Source organism: Cupressus sempervirens, chromosome 8 (genome assembly GCF_028749045.1).
Source record: "Cupressus sempervirens isolate cs-2001-9-10 chromosome 8, ASM2874904v1, whole genome shotgun sequence".
In the NCBI taxonomy this organism is placed as follows: Eukaryota; Viridiplantae; Streptophyta; class Pinopsida; order Cupressales; family Cupressaceae; genus Cupressus; species Cupressus sempervirens.
This window is the reverse complement of record NC_143125.1, coordinates 274,445,310-274,463,752: the sequence shown is the minus strand read 5'-3', so window position 1 is coordinate 274,463,752 and position 18,443 is coordinate 274,445,310.

Genomic DNA, 18,443 nt, shown 5'->3' with positions numbered 1-18,443 from the left:
CTACATTTGTATAAGTATAATTGATTGCAGCCCTACCATTCTTAGGTTGGGAAGCTTCCCCTTTCTCATACTTGGGCAAAGGCTCTTTGAATGCTGTGTGATTAGCATTGGTATTTAGTCCATCTATTTTAAGTTTTCCATTCTCATTTAGATCTTGAACAATATGCTTGAATCTCCCACATTTTTCAATATTGTGTCCAATGCCATTGTGAAGCCTGCAATAAGCCTTCTCATCCCACCACCATGGCTTAACTTCAGGTATGTAGAACTTTGCAGCATCATAAGGGTGCACAAGATCACATGCAAGGAGCTTTGTGAATATCTCTTCATATGTCTCAACTAATTGTGTAAAGTTATGTTTCTCTCCTTTAGACCTTTCTTGATATCTTGGTTTGTTACTTTGTTGATTAGCACTAGCCAAATGGAGAACAACTTGGTCTTTAGGGTTTGAGGAATCCACAACTCCATCATTGACCACTTGTTTGTTCTTATTCCAATTTATGTTCTTTCCTTTATCCTTTTTGTTGTTGTTATTATGACCATTATTGTTGTTGTTTCCATTTTTTGTCAAAATACTTTGCTCTCTCAAAACATCCTCAATTCTAAATGTAGCTTCAATCATGGTATCAAAGGATTCAAAAACCATCTTCTTAACTTCATACTTCATCTCAGGAACCATATTACTAATGAGGATTTCAATCTTTTCTTTCTCAGGAATAGTCCTAGAATAATGAGAGCATTGTCATCTCCATCTTTGCAAGAAAGTAACAAAGGGTTCTCCTTGATTTTGCTTTGTGTGACATAAGTCCAATAGTGAGACAGATCGTGAAAGATTGTATGAAAAGTATTGAAAAAATATTTGAATTAACTCAGGGAATGTCTTAACAAGAGGAGTTATATTGGTAAACCATTCCATGGCTTGAGCCTTAAGACTCCTTGGAAATAATCTCATAAGATATGAGTCCTCATGATGAAACTCAAAACTCATAGTATAGAACTAACACACATGATCATTTGGATCCCCATTTCCATTATATTTATCATATTGGGGGATCTCAACTTTTCTAGGAAAATCTTTCATGTCAACACTTTTATCAAAAGGATTTGGACAAATTGAATCAAATGAAAAAGAACTCTTGGGTGCCGATATTTGCTTCATTTGTTTCTTCAATTCATAAATTTCTTCTTTCATGGAAGGATCATGCTTTTGAATATTTTTATCCACATCAAAGTTGTAAGGGACCTTAGCACCTTTTTTGATTAAAAATTGAAAGCATGCACCTCTATTTTGGTCCATATATGCTTCCATATGTTGCTGAAAATGTGGATCTTGTGGTATAGCCATGAAATCATCAGAATTATATTCAAATTTGGAGCTACCACCTCCATATTGTGAACCATGATGAGCTTGTTGTGAAGGTTTTCTTGAAACTCTAGGAGATGTTGGTCTCCTATAATAATCATGTCTTGAAGCTTGCCTTCCTCTAGGAGTAGGAGATTGTGAAGGTGTTCTTGAATATCTCCCACTTTGTGGAGTCTTGGGAGGGGTAGATGGGGGAGAGTTGTTTCCACCACCAATGTGCACATTGTTGAATTGATTGTCAAGTTGTGAAGTCTTGAAAAAGTCTTGTTCTTCTTGACGAGATTTTCTTTCCATCTCAATAATAACTTTCCTTTCTTCCTCTAGGTGTTGAAATTGTTCTTCTTTCTTAGCTTTTTCTTCTAGAAGGGCTTTTCTTTCACGATCAATTGCTTTGAGCATTCCACTTGCATAACCTAGAGATGTCATGAGTGGTGTACATGGTCTTGATTGTCTAAACTGATTACTAGTAAATGTTGCATTCACGTGAGCACTAGAAGGCTCACCAATTTGATCATCATGTTGGGCTTCCTCTTCTTGATAGGCATAATGTATTCCTTTCTCATCCCTTTGATGTGCATCCAAATACCTATCCTCAATAAGAGGTGAAGTTGGTCTACTTCTACGAGTGGGATCACCACTCAAAAGGTCAACATTATACTCACTACTTTGATTCTTCTTGTATGGCACTCTTGTAAAACTCATACCCATAGCTGAACGAGGTGATGCTAAGGGTGTACTCAACTCAGTAATATCACCACTAGGGTCACACAAAACTTTTGGAATACTCTCAGGTGATTGAATAGACACAGGTTCCTTTCCCTTACGTCTTCTACGAGTTTGAACTAAGGGTAATTGTTTAAAGACAACTCAAGGTTGCTTTCCTTGATCTACTTGATATCTTGTTGTAACTGGCGTGAAAGAAAAGGTACTAATTGATAGGATAACCCTAAGAAACATTGGTACCAAACTAGGATAGTAAAAGCACTAACTTGTCCAAAAGAGATGTGATAAGATAGAATTTTGCAATAGGCATAAACCAACACTGCCACAGAGGTGCTCACAACTTTGGGCGAATACCCTAGCACATATGGACCAGGAGGATGATTTACCCAAATTATAAATAATTAAAATTGATTTTTTTTTTATGAAAGTGAATGGACAAGAGATTACTAAGACTCTCCAAGTGTAATATCAAAGGATCCAAGTGTATATCTTTCTCAACAAGGACGGTTTCTAACTCACCAACTCCAAACAAGGTCTCTTGTGAAATCAATGAATACTAATTCAAGAGGTCAAAGCACAATAACCTAAGGTGCAAAAAGACTTCTAACAATGGGGTAAGTAGCCTAATCCAAATAGGATCAACCTAGGGAGACTAGAAATAATGGGATAACAAAGTTATTTGATCATAAAGTCTCAGCTCAAGAACTCAGATTTTGTTCATTTTATATATCCAACTAGATGTATCAATAGATTCTCTATCATGAACCAAGCATACAAAATAGAAATCAAGGATTTCAAGCAAATAGTCTTCAAACAATGAGCAAGGGGCAAAGCAACCTTGCACATGAACAAGTATAGTGACTTAGTATTTCTACTCCTTAAAGGTTCTACTTGTGTATGTTCTTGACAATGTTTTAGCAGACACTTAGAACACAACAACACCTTATCAAGTTGTCTACAAGGATATACATGGCTTTATAAAAGGATTCCTCGATATACGCAAGGTACATGAGGCCCAAATCTATAGATGAGAAGAATTCAAAATCACACAGCCGGGGGGAGACGGTAACCCAAATCTCCTCCTTCACTTCTCAAAGGTATAAAGTTCTTTGAGGCTTAGCCAAGAGTGATATCAAAATCAATTCCCAAGAGAGGTTTCTTTGGATTCACCTCTTGATATTTATACTCTTCCAAAACATAGGAGTTGAGGTCGTCTCAAGGGGTGATGAAATCCCCAAGCAGGCCTCCTAGAAATAAAAACTAAGTAATTCACTATCAAAAGTATTCAGAGCACTAAAGGTGGAACACTTAACTCTTCAAGTAAATGTAAAGTGAGTCCAAAAGTGGAACATTTAACCCGTTAAGATAATGTGAAATGAGTCCAAAAGTGGAACATTTAACCCTTCAAGAGAATGTGAAGCGAGTCCAAAAGTGAACATTTAACCCTTCACACAAACTCAAAGTGAGTCCAAAAGTGAAACATTTAACTCTTCACACCAACTCAAAGTGAGTCCAAAAGTGGAAAATTTAACTCTTCACACCAACTCAAAGTGAGTCCACACCTTAGAAAATAAGTGAGTTCCAAAAAGCACAAAACAGTTGCCTAGTGGAGCAATTAACGCTTCTTTCCTGTAGACCCCTCCCCCTTAATGTGGCACTGATCTTGCAACCACGGGGTGGAAATGAGGGGCTGATGGATTAGCGAGTCCAATAACCCAAGATAGCAATCTAGATCAATCACAAGTAATCTAAGACTGCTAATCAATACTACTCACAACTGAAAAAGGGTTGAACAATGGAATATTTAACTTTCCAAGTAAACATAGAGTGAGTCCACAAAGTGGTGCATTCAACTCCCTATGTAAACAAGGAATGAATCCATGCCCTTAATCACTTAATGAGATATTTGATATTGGAACCAAGAATTACTTAAGGTTTAAACACAAGCATTCACTTACACAAACTTGTATGAAAGTAAATCTATGTTCATTCATTTCCAATTAAGAGCATCAATTGAAATGTGTTTTATGAAAGCATGTAAAACACTCAAGCCAAACACATGAAAGGTTTAATTTTAATCCCAAATCTAAAGGTTTTAGAGATCAAACAAAATACATGGTAATTCTTGCAATGCGTCTTTTCTTTGTTGTACCATTTCATTTATGCTTGATCGCTCGCTCGCAACGAACAAAGCAGCAAACAACACAAGCAAACACAAGATATGCAATATATGTCAACTCATGCAAAACTAGAGTTAGATCTAAAAATATAATTTTTAAGAGTGATAATAATCAGCAAGTAATCCAAATGAAATCTCACATCATGCATTGATTCATTGTAAAAATTAAATGCAAGCTATTCATTAAATGCCATTTTTTTCAATTGATTTTTGACCTAGTCATAAAGATTGGATCTATGTGATATGAATTCAGATCTAAAACTCAAAATATAGAAAAGTAACCCCTATAAAAAATCAGAGAACTTTCCAAAAATGTAAATTTTTTGAAAAGATCTTTTAATTTGTGCTCTAGGGAGTCATTTTGTCAAAACAGACTAGTTTTTGCAAATCAAACTATTGACCCCTAATATGACCTCTAAAATCAAAACACAAAGAACCAACTTTGTTCAAAATTTTGAGATCTTTCCAAAACTATAAATTTTTCTAAAAGATATGTTAATTTACTTCCAAAAATTTTTTTTCATGAAAAATCAATGAAAAATCATAAAATATCAAAAATATTTTAGAAAAATCTAAAAATTGGACCAAAGCTTCTCTGATGCATCAAAAGCTTACAAAAAAAAAATTTAGATCAAAATACCCAGCCGGCTAAAAAATATGATCAAATCTTTCAAATCTAGGGTTTCTTTGAGTCTCAAATTATTGACCCCTGATATGACCTCTAAAATTGAAACAAAAAGAACCAACTTTATTTAAAATTCAGAGAGCTTATCAAAAATGTAAATTTTTCTGAAAAATATGCTAATTTACTCCTGAAAATGATTTTTTATGAAAAATAAGGAAAAATCATAAAAAATCGAAAATATTTCAGAAAAATCTAAAAATTGGACCGAAGCTTCCCTGATATATTAGAACCTTGCAAAAAAAAATTTAGATTAAAATACTTAGCCATTTTTTCGTTTTTATTTTTTGAGTCTACAAACAGATCTGCATAAAATCCAGCAAGCAAAGGTGGGTTGCCCCACGGTGGGTGCCAAAATGTATGCCTAAAATGACGGCACACTTCTATGAGTCATTATATTCAAGATTTATCAAAAATGAGGTCTCGAATGGTGACTTATAGCTCCCTATTCATGGGGTGCAGGGGTTTGTAATGGAGGCCCTCAGTCTGACCTAGTTTGTGCCCATGCAAGTACACCACGAAACAAGAGATTCAATGATCTAATATGCATGCAAATGGAAATGAAAAACTAATCTAAATGATAACAATGCAAAAAAATGCAAGAAATGAAATCTAATCTATGAAAAGAAATAACAATGCAGATCTAATCTATGAAAGCAAGATCTAATCTATCAATGCAAGATCTAAGCTAACATGAAAATCAAAGTATGGATCATGATGATGGAAGGCATGCATGCAAGAGAGAATGAGACAAGAAGATAGAAGTTCTCCACAAAACCTTTAATATTCAAAACTCCTTCAAAAATCATTCTCCAAACCTGCGACATAACAATAGCATAATAATGAGTGTCTAAAATGAGGAGAGGGCTCTCCCTTATAAAGAAGATTGGATGATCTAGATTGAGAGGAAGAAAAGATTTAATCAACGGTGGAGAAATAATGATCCATGTGAACTAAAGATCCACCAATGAGAAAAGTGGAGTGGTTGAGAAGAAAGTGGAGAAAGGATGAAGATAAGTCCCATATTAAGTGTAGATAAAAGATTTATTTAATTTTTAATTTGTTTTAACTTCTTTTTTATCAAAAAGAGATTTAAGTGGGATATTTTATTTAATTAAAAGAGAGCAAGTTCTTTTAATTAAATAGGAAATATTTAATTAAATTAAAAGAGAGGTTTTTCTCTTAATTAATTAAATGTGGATGAACTATTTAATTAAAAGAGAGGTTTTCTTTTAATTAAACGAGGACTTATTTTATTTAATTAAAAGAGAGCAAGTTATTTTAATTAAATAGGAAATATTTAATTAAATTAAAAGAGACATTTTTTTCTCTTAATTAATTAAATGTGAATGAACTATTTAATTAAAAGAGAGGTTTTCTTTTAATTAAAAGGGGAATTATTTTATTTAATTAAAAGAGAGCAAGTTCTTTTAATTAAATAAGACTTAGGATAAAATGATCAACCTTAGAAATAAAACAAATTGAATTTGATCAAGGAAATTGATTTAAATTGATTTAATAAAATATTGCAAACCATTGATTCAAGAAATTTGATAAATTGATAAATTGAATAATGAGGGCCCATAGTCTAGGTGACCATTTTAGGGTGCATATAGGTATCATCCCCAGCCTAGTTTTACTTTCTATTTGGAAGGTTTCTGGGTCACTAAATTATTGTGTTCAAGTGTTATGAATGTTTTATGTTTTTAGTTTCTCATGCATGTAGTTAGATCTAATTTAATGAACTAAATGGTAATTGGACTATTGCAATTAAGATATGATTTTGGTAAGGTTTTTGAAATTACATTTCTTTGTAGATTTTTTGTTCTAGGATGTTGTATGGATAGATATGGATGTGGGGGAATGTATCAATGATTCAAAAACTTGGAGAATTAATTCTTCTTCATTTTTCATTTGGTCTCACTCTTTAATCAGATCTAGTGTGGGAGATATCAATTTTTTACTCTTGCTACCTAGAATTTAGCCTTAAAATTAGGGTTCTAATAGGGCTAGGTTGTTTTGGCACATTCCACCATGGTAAATTGATGCCCCTTTGTGTAATACAAGGCTTATCAATGTAATTTAATATTTTTTAGGTTAAGTGCTAAAAAATGTAGAGGGTTGGATTTGCCACCATACCCTAGGTGTGCATATCTATGTGTACACCAATCAACAATTTGGAATAGTCACCCTTAGAATTTGGTTAGGGATTCTTCAAAGCCTAAAACCTTGGATTTTAGGTTGTTTTATATACCCTTATATGTTTCCATGCTTATTTTTTATTTTGGCATAGGAGAAAGAGAACTTGTAGTGCATTTGGAGCCCTAATTAGGCCTATCAGCTTGGTCTAACATTGCAAAAAAAACAATCTCCATACATTTCCATCCTTTTGTGTTCAAGAATATTTTATAAAACCTAAATGGGTATGAAAATACCTTACCAAAGAATCATCTTGTTTTAAAACATTCAAACTTATGATCAAATCTCACTCTAGGAAGGGCTATAAGCCAAATCCTTAGGTGGTGAAGCAACTTGGTGTTATGGGTTGTCTTTAAAGGAAAGAACCATTGAATCCTTGTGAATAAGACCTAAATATGATAGAAAAATGATTGTAGGCCATCCCTGGTCTTCATATCCACTTTTTGGGGTTTGATCCCTCTTTTTGTCAAAGAAGTTTGATAGTGCATTTATGTGTTTTGTTGCTTGGGACCTTGGCAAACCTAGTGATTAGGTTACCTTTCCTTGTAGGGTTTTAATAACCTTCTTTAAGCCCCTTTTCTATACCTATGATAGGTATTCAACACTTGGAACCTTCACCTTGGGTGTTGAGGTATTTGGAATCATCACCATTTACTTGCCATTTGAAGGCTTCCGCTACCCACTGTTGCATCAAGTGGTATCAGAGCCATGTTTGATCCTAAGAGTGAGGAGATCCCTACAATGGTAAAAAATAGTGAGTTAGCAAAGATGGTGAGAGAGAAATAAAGTGCTTGAGAAAAAGCTTAATGACAAAGACAAAGAAAATGGGTCTAAAGAAGGAAGGAGTGAAGAAGAGGAGGATGGCTTTGAACAACACATCCTTGCAAACCAAAGGCCTCTCATAGATGCCTTGAGATCCATGAGGAAGAGAACCATGGAGGAGAAGATAGATTTTCTAGTCTTCAATTGCAAGATGAATGCAAATTTGGCCTTGGATTGGATATAGGCTTTGATCACATTCTTTAAATGTGAGGACATCCCTAAAAAACAAAGGGTAAAAAGGGCAAGATCCAAGTTGAAGGGGGCAACCCTAACTTGGTGGAGCTTCATCCAAATAGAGAGGTTGAAGAATGGAAAGAACATATCAATTTATGGAATAGAATTATAGCCTTGATCAAGGAGACATATGTACCTGAGGATTATGGAGTGCAACTCAATATTAGAAATCAAAGTTTGGAAAAAAAGGACATGGAAATAGGCTCATACGTTGAGGAGTTCCTAAAATTATGTATGAAGACCAATATGACAGAAGATGAGGAAGACAAATTGGCAAGGTACATGAATGGCTTGAAGGTACCCATTCAAGAGGAACTAATTCTACATTGCCCTACCATAGTCAATAAGTGCTACCAAATGGAACTCAAGGTAGAGGAAAAATGGAAGAGAAAGTAAGACTTTGGTAAAGGAAAGAGCAATGATAGTGGAAAGAAATTTAGAGGCAAGGGCAACTCTTGGAACAAAGTATAAAGTAGTGGCAGCAATAACAAGATCCTTGACCAAGGAGACAACAAAAATAGTGACTCTAATTCAAGGGAAACTATAGGGGAAGAAGGCCTTTCAATAGGGGAAGGAAAAATGCAAGAAGAGGTAATGGATCATTGAAATGATTTTATTGAAATCAACTAGGACACCATGTAGGAAGATGCCCTAAGAAGAGGAACAAAAACTAAGGTGAGAGGAGAGTAACACTTGTCCATGAAGATAAGTAAGAAGACAATGTTGATGCTAGAGATTTGGAAACATAAGAGGGAACATGCTTGATGATGAGGCATGCCTTCCTTCAAGTACCACAAATCAAAGAACCTCCACAAAGGAAGAATCTCTTTAGGAAAAATATCAAATGTCATGGAAAGGTATGCAATATTCTTATAGATTTTGGTTCAACTAAAAATCTTGTCTTGTGAAATGGTTCAGAAGTTAAACCTACCTAACAAGTCATACCCTTACCCCTATCATGTTTCATGGTTAACCAAAGGCCAACAAAATCTAGTCACAAAATAAGCTTGGGTAGAGTTTTCCATTTTTGACTTCAAGGACAAGGTCCTTTGTGATGTGGTTGAAATGGATGCCTCACACATCCTTCTAGGTAGGCCTTGGCAATTTTATGTTGATGTCATACATCATTGTAGGAAAAACACCTACTCCATCACTAAGGATGGGAAGACCTTCACTATGAAGCCCCTACCAGATAAACAATTTGAAAAAGAGCCCACTATGATTATCATGGGAGAAAAGGAGATGTTAAAAACCTTGAAGGAATTTGATATTGAACCATTTGCTTTAATCTCAAAGCCCAAAGATAGCATCAAGTCTAATCAAAAGGAGCCCATACCAAATGAAATCATAAAACTACTACAAAAATATAAGGATGTCACTACTAGTAACCTGCCCACTAGCATCCCTCCCATTAAAGACATTAGTCATTAAAGAGACCACATAATAGGCTCATCCCTACCTAATAAGGAATCATATAAAATGACACCATTGTAGCATGCAAAAATTGTAAAATGGGTGACTGAATTGTTGGAAAGAGGGCTCATCCAAAAGAGTCTCAATCCTTGTGTTGTACTTGCAGTATTGGCCCCTAAAAAGGATGGAAAATGGAGGTTATGCACTAATAGAAAGGCTCTAAATAAAATCACAATAAGGCATAAATTCCCCATGCCAAGGATTGAGAACTTATTGGATCAACTAGGAGGTGCTTGCTACTTCACCAAGATAGACTTAAAGTCTGGTTACCATCAAATTTGAATCAAGCTAGAAGATTAATGGAAAATAGCATTCAAGACTATTGAAGGTTTTTTTGAATGGTTAGTAATGCCCTTTGGTTTAAGAAATGCCCCTAGCACTTTTATGAGGCTTATGAATGAGATATTCATTGATTTTATTGGTAAATTTGTTGTTATTTACCTTGAGGACATAATAATATTTAGTCATAGCAAGGAAGACCATCTTGATCATGTGGAACATGTACTAAGAAGACTCCATCACTACAAGTTGGTAATGAACTTGGAAAAGTGCATGTTTATGAGGAAGGAACTAGTGTTCCTAGGTTTTGTGATCTCACAAAGTACCCTCAAAATGGATCTTGAGAAGGTAGATGTAGTCATTAATTGACCTCCACCAAAGAATAAAGGTGATGTAAGAAGCTTCCATGGGCTTTCAAATTTCTATAAAAATTCATCAAAAATTTCAATAATGTGTGTGCACCAATGCTTGAAACAATAAAAGGTGGAAAGAAAACCAAGTTTGCATGAACAAAGGAAGCCAATGATGCATTCCAATACTTGAAGAATAGAGTCTCTTGATAGCCTATATTGGTCCTACCTGGTTTCAACAAAGTCTTCATTGTGGAAATAGATACAAGAAATTTGGCTATAGGTGCAGTCCTAAGCCAAGGAGGTAAACCAGTTGCTTTCTTCTCAGAGACATTGAATGAGGCTAAGAGAAAATACTCTACATATGACCTAGAGCTCTATGTCATAGTCTAAGCCCTCAAGAAATGGAGGCACTATTTGATTCCAAAAGAATTTTTAGTCTACATGGACAATCATGTATTAAGCTTCCTCAATTCACAAGAAAAACTTTCAATCGGGCATCTCAAATGGGTAGAATAATTGTAGGCCTATACCTTAAACATTAAGCATAAAAAGGGTGTAGAAAATAAAGTTGTTGATGCTATAAGTAGGAGGATTGATCTTATTTAAGAAGTTCAACTACAAGGTATGGGAATTGAGTCCCTCAAGCTCTTGTACCCAAATGACCCTAATTTTGTAGAAATATCAAATTTACACTAAAATGGAGGGTAGATACCATAATGATTTTTTTGAATATCTAATTCAAAATGTGCTTTTATTCAAGGGAACACAATTATGCATACCAAAGTGTTCAATGAGAGAAAAACATAATTAGAGAAAAAAATTGTGGTGGCCTAGGAGGTCACTTTGGCATTGACAAGACAATAGACATGGTGAAAAGAAGTTATTTTTGGCCCAAGTTGAACAATGAATTTAAGAAGTTCATTGAATGTTGTACTATTTGTCAACAAGCTAAAGGGGTGACAAAAAATCAAGGGCTCCACCAAAAGACCTTGGGAATCCATATAAATGGATTTTTTCATGGGACAACCTAAAACCAAACAAGGATGCGATAGTGTATTTGTCATAGTGGACAGATTCACTAAGATGGCCCACTTTGTGACATGCAAGAGCACAAATGATGCATCTCATATAGTCAATCTCTTTTCATGGAAGTAGTTAGAATTCATGGCTTGCCTTATACAATTGTAATTAGATAGAGATGTCAAATTTCAAGGGCACTTTTGGAGAACACTCTTCAAGAAGGTGGGTACAAACCTAACCTATAGTTCTACCTATCACCCCCAAATAGATGAGCAGACTAAGGTAGTGAATAGGTCCCTAGGCAATCTCCTAAGATGTCTAACCAAGAAATACTAAAAAAGTTGGGATACAATCCTACTCCAATTAGAGTTTTCCTTCAATGGCTTTATAAATAGATCAATAGGTAAAACTCCATTCCAAGAAGTATATGGTTTCCACCCCAAGGGACCATTGGATCTAATGGAACTCCCCTTTGATTTTAAAATTAGTGCTCAAGGCCAAGAACTGGCAGAGCTTATTACAAAGGTGTACAATAGTAAGGGAAGGAAACTTTGCAAAGATCTAGTTTGAAGTATAAAGAAAATGCTAACAAGAGAAGGAGAGAGGTCCACTTCAAAGTGGGGGACAAGGTTTGGGCCTTCCTAAGAAAGGAAAGACTACCTAAGGGTAGATGTTAGAGTAATTAGTTGTTTTCACTTATTAATTAAATCACTTTGATTTAATTAATTAAGTTGCCTATTACTCTAGTTTTCTTAAGCTATCTTGTAGGTACATATAATTAATATTTTATTTATTATAATGTGCAAACCTAGCTTTTTTAGGCTTTAGGTTACCCTTTTCAGGTTTCAATCTCCTTTTATAAGGATTGATCTCTTTGTATTTTTATTATGAAGATCCGTTGAATAATATTTTCTTTGTTTGAGTTTTTCAGATCAAACCCTTGCCTCTTCTTCTCTTTTTCTTCTCTGTGATAGTTTTCTGCATGCAGGTTTTCTTGGGCTTCATGGATTTGTTGTGCACTTTTGCTCAAATCCTACATGGTATCAGAGCCAGATCTATTGTACCTTGTTCAGTGTTTCAAGAAAAAGGGAGAATAAGAGTTTGGTGGATCAAATCTAGTGTTTTCTGGGGTTTTTCCTAAGAAAATAGGGGGTCACTAATTTTTGGAGCATTTTGAGGCCAAACGGACATCACGGATGGATTTAGAAGGCATCAAAATCCTTGTTTTGATATAAAATTTGTCCAATTTGGACAACATTGATCTGGAAGGCAAAATTTTTTTTGTCGTACAGGGCTATACGACCTCTGCACGCAATTTGAGGCAAAAAACTTTTTAAAAAATCACAATTTTTTTAAAAAAGTGGTTAAAACACCGTGGCAGTTTACTAACCGCAGCAAAACCATAGGCAATTACCGCCGTGGTCACTATTGGCGGTTATCGCCTAGCGGCCCGCAGCTGCTCTGCCATGGCACTGTCGCAGCCCTGCTCAACAGTGGCTCCTCTGCCCTCCCGCCACCCTGGCCATCACTCCATTAGTGGTGCAGGGATGGCTATTTTAAAATTTTTTAATTTTTTTTTTTTAAATTTAAAAATAATAATTTTTTCTGCATTTCAAAAGGCCTATTGGTTTTTCTTCCATAACTTGAGCATGCAGACACATTTTTTCAATCCAAAAAATGTGTCGAAAAGCTGGTTCTTAGATAGAGATGATGGTATAGGTGTTTTTGGGTTTTGATGCAATTTAGTTGCCTATTTTGGTAGTCAAAGCTAGATGTTCTATTTTGCACTCCGGGAGGCATATCTTGAGCATCCGATCTCTGATTTTGGACTTCTTTATATCGCTAGAAAGTTCTTTCTGTGCTCTTTTCAATGATGCTAGTTGTTGTTCCAGATTCTACTCTAGGAACATTTTATTTGGCCTTCTGCATATTTGCATGCTAGTGGATATCCTAGCTATTTCAGGTCTAGGGATCAATTTTGTTACTTTAGATGCATTTTTTTGGGCTATACCTTTTCTTGTATCAGCCTTATACTTTTTCTGATCATTGTTGATATTCATTATAAGCATTTTTATGCAAATGCACTAAGATAAAGTGCCACTTCTTACATTTTGGGATCCTTTTCATCATTGTGATTTTTTGTACTCGCACTATTTTATAAAGTGCCATGGGGGGGATAGTTGATTACCATTTAGGCCCTCTTTCTTTTTCAAGTGAGTGTCCCTCCCATGACATTAGCCCCATGATGTGTCAATGACACGTGCCTTTATAGGTGTCTATACCTCACTCTTGATGTGTTTGGTTCCTGTGTTGTAGGAGATTTTTGGCCCATCTTTTCAGTTGCCTGTCACCTCACCCTGTCTGCATTAAGGGGGGGTTATATTGTTGGTTCTAATGCTTCCTTGGTTTGATGGTTCATTAGTGTGAGCTATGTATTTATTACTTGATCCTACATACTAGGCGATTGTAGTGGCTAGCTACCTATGCATTTCAATGAGATGGATCATCTACCATATAGACACACTTGGTTCGTGCCTTCTATTTTCATGGAGGTTTTTCACATTAGCACATTTTGATAGAGTTTTGCAGCTTTTCATGCTTTTGGTGTTCTTCATGATCTCTCTTTGTTCCTATCTTCTGGAACATTCTTTGCTATCTCTTTTTGGAGAGGGGTTTTTCCCACTAGGTTTTATCCTTTGTCTCCAATTTATAGAGATTTCCTTGTATTAGGTACCTAATCAGGCCTTGTTGTCGGGACCCACTTTTCTGCTTTCATAGCTGTGCTAGGTTAGCTTACCTCCTGAGCTTCGCTTTAGGGGGGGTGTTAGAGTAATTAGTTGTTTTCACTTATTAATTAAATCACTTTTATTTAATTAATTAAGTTGCCTATTACCCTAGTTTGCTTAAACTATCTTGTAGGTACACATAATTAATATTTATTAATTATACTGTGCAAACCTAGCTTTTTTAGGCTTTAGGTTACCCTTTTCAGGTTTCAATCTCCTTTTATAAGGATTGATCTCTTTTTATTTTTATTATGAAGATCCGTTGAATAATATTTTCTTCATTTGAGTTTTTTAGATCAAACCCTTACCTCTTCTTGTCTTTTTCTTCTCCGTGACAGGTTTTCTACATGCAAGTTTTCTTGGGCTTCATGGATTTGTTGTGCACTTTTGCTCAAATCCTATAGTAGATACTCCAAAATAAAAAATGAATAAAGTAGGCCCTTTCTGAATACTTTAAAAAATAGGTGACAATGCTTATGGAATCTCCCTTCCTCCAACTTTGTAGATCTCCCCCATATTTAATGTGGTAGACCTCACACCATATAAAGCTACAGTAGGTTCATCAAATCAAAAAGGTGAAGACACCAATGATGAAGATTATGTTACCAATCTTCCACAAAGAAAACCAATGGAGTTAGAGGAAATCTTGGACACAAAGATACTAAGGCAGACTAGAACTAAGAAGCACATGCAGTACTTATTTAAATGGAAGGGCCTCCCTAAAATAGATGCTACTGGGCTAATAGAAGACTAAATCAAAAAACATGGCACTTCAATGAAATTTCTACCCTCAAGTAGGGACTTGAGTTTTAAAACTCAAGGAGAGTATGGTGTAGGAGAACCTACTCTAAACTCATCAAAAAATGCACCTAAGAGACCTAAACACTCTACCTAGGTTAAAAGTATTAGTTAGGCACATAAGACCTAGTTCTAGGATTGGCATGATTATAAGCCCCTAGCTAACTAAGGACAAAATGGAAAATAAGAATAAAAATTCATATGATCTTAGGTTTTTCATGTTTTTAAGGTTTATATCCATGATGGATCATTAGCATAGTGTTTGGAGCAAGTTTGGTCATTAGATTTGCAATTTTGAAAATTTTGCAAAAGTTGCTCGAAAAGTTGCCATGCAACTTTCTTAAATGTTTTCAAAAACATATAATCAATTCTTCCAATGGATAAAATAGTTTAAATTGGTCATGTAACCATTTTTAATTCCCTACAAATCCCTCATAGGTGGGTGGTAGGGAGAACAATGCAATTTTGGCAAATATCAATAAAGATAAACAACATTTCTTTGTAAATTTTGTGTTCTAGGCTATTGTACAGATAGGTATAGATGTGGGGGCATGTGTAAATGATTCTAAAAGTTGGAGAATTTAATATTCTTCCTTTTTCATTTGGTCTCATGCTTTGATCAGATCTAATGTGGGAGATATCAAATTTTTACTCTCACTACCTAGAATTTAGCCTTAAAAATAAGGTTCTAATAGGGCTTGATTGTTTTGGCACATTCAACCATGGGAAATTGATGTCCCTTGGTGGAATCCAAGAATTATCAATATAATTTGATATTTTTTAGGTTAATTACTATAAAATGTAGAGCATTGGATTTGCCACCATACCCTAGGTGTGCATCTCTATGTGTACACTAATCAATAATTTGGAACAACCACCCTTAGAATTTGGTTGGGGATTCTTAAAAGAATAAAACCTTGGATTTTGTGTTGTTTTATATATGCTCACATGTTTCCATGCTTATTTTTTTTGTTTTGGCATAGGAGAAAGAGAACTTGTAGTGCATTTGGAGCCCTAATTAGGCTTATTAGCCTAGCCTAACATTGCAACAGTAGCAACCTCCATGCATTTTCATCCTTCGGTGTTCAAGAATGCTTAATAAAACCCAAAAGGGTATCAAAATCCCTGACCAAAGAATCATGTTGTTTGGAACATTCAAACTTATGATCAAATCTCACTCTAGGAAGGGCTACAAGCCAAATCATTGGGTTGTGAAGCAACTTGGTGTTATGGGTTGCCTTTGAAGGAAAGAACCATTGAGTCCTTGTCAATAAGACCTAAATAGGCTAGAATAGTGATTTTAGGCCACCTCTTTTCTTTGTATGATCCACTTTTTGGGATTTGATCCCTCTTTTTGTTGAAGAAGTTTGATAGTGCATTTTTGTGTTTTGGTGCTTGGGAGCTTAATAAACCTAGTGATTAAGTTACCTTGATTTTTAGGGTTGTGATAACCTTCTTTAAGCCCCTTTTTTATACCTATGATAGGTATTCAACACTTGGACCCTTCACCTAGGGTGTTGAGGGATTTGGAATCATCACCATTTTCTTGTTGTTTGAAGGCTTCTGCATCTCACTATTGCATCACTAGTTGTGGAAAAAATCTTTTAGAATGAAGATTCACCCTCTCCTCTCAGTATTATATATTTCTAACATGTTCACCTAGTACAATACATTGTGAAGCTTCTTTTGTATGCTGATGATTTTATTTTGATATAAAAAATGGTGTAGGGGCTAAGAGATCATTTTGGGGCCTTACATAAATTATGTCAAGAAGTTGGGATGTATGTGAATATTACTAGAAACAAAGGCATGATTTGTTCTTTAAGGATAAAAGAAAAGCATCACTTTCTTGTTTGAAGGAAAACCACTGGAAACTATGAAAGAATACAAATATCTTGGGATTAACTTCCATTATAAACTTAACTAGGAGACTTGTAGAGCGAAAAGTATTCAAGGGGGCTGAAAAGATACATTTTTACTCTAGAATAGATGTAGGACAATGAAACTATAGGATTGGAAAACTAAGAAGACTCTCTTTGGTTTGTTGGTCACACTGGTGACTCTTCATGGCTATGAGGTGTGGGGGGGTAGTGTGTCAAAATGGAGGTGGATAAAAATAGAGAGAATTTAGAAATAATTAATCACAAGAAATCTCAAATTTAAGAGATTTTTACCTTATAAAATTCTTTTGGTTGAGGTCGAGGATTTTCCATTGGAGGCTTTAGTGGTAATTTGATTACTTAGTTACTTAAAGAAGATTGAAAACATGCAAGATCATTGCTGGCCAAAGACTGTAAAAGGGGAGGCTCTTAACCAAAGGAAGAAAATATGGATTAAGAAAAATATTAAATGGTTGGCTAAATGGAACATCAAGTTACAAGATTTCCAAAACATAAATGCAAACATAAGAAAAAAATTTAGAGGAAAGTTTCACAATGCCATGTGGAACAATAATATGAGTATAAAATAGCTTATTATATTAAATAATTTAATCCAACTAGGGAACTTGGTGAAAAAATGTACATTGGGGTTGTTATTAAAGGAAAGACAAGTTTATTAGTGGTACAATAGAGGACAATGTCTCATCACCTTAGGTACAAGACAAAAAGATGGAAGAGGCCTAGGGAGACTGGGGAGAAGAGAATTTTCATATTTTGCAGGTCTAGAGTAGTTGAGATGGAATGGCATTTTCTTTCTGAATGCACAACATATGACAACATCCAATCTATCTATGGTTTCATCTTGAAGGAAGACAACATGCATAGCTTATTTTAAGGGGATAAAATAAAAAAGACTACTAGTTTTTTGGTTAAGATACATATCAAAATATTAGAAATGGATTATAATTCAAAAATTATCTAGTGTGGTCGTTCTTTAGCCCCTTAAACTACTCTAGTCTCGTGGACACCATTAAAATGAATTCATTCATTCATTCAAATATCTAAATATTTTCTTTACTATTGAATAATGTGCTTCTCTAGGACCTTCTTGAAATCTTGCTACTATACCAAAAATATTTACTATATGTGGTATGGTGTGAGTCAAATATTACAAACCTTCAAGCATGGATCTGTACTTCTTCTGCTCAACTTTAGGTGTCTCATCTTTTCTACATAGCTTGTGACTAGTTATCATGTGTACCAACAAGCTTACACCTTTCTAAGAAAAATATTTTTAACAAGTCCTTCAAATACTTAGTCGATGATAGGAAGATACCATTATTGTTCTACATAATTTGTCAACCCAAGAAAAAATTCATCTCACCAATCATACTCAGCTCGAACACATTCTTCATTTTATTAGAATTTATTTTAGATGCTTCATCATTACCTCAAAAATATTATGTCATCCAAAAATATCACAATAATGAAAAATCCATTTTTCAACTTCTTTCAAATACAAATTGCTATCTTTCATGCCTTTAGAAAAACCCAATTTTGCCAAATATTTGTCCAACCTTGCATACTAGGTTCTAGGTGCTTTCTTTAGACCAAAAAATGCTTTCTTCAATTTACATACCATGTCCTTTTAT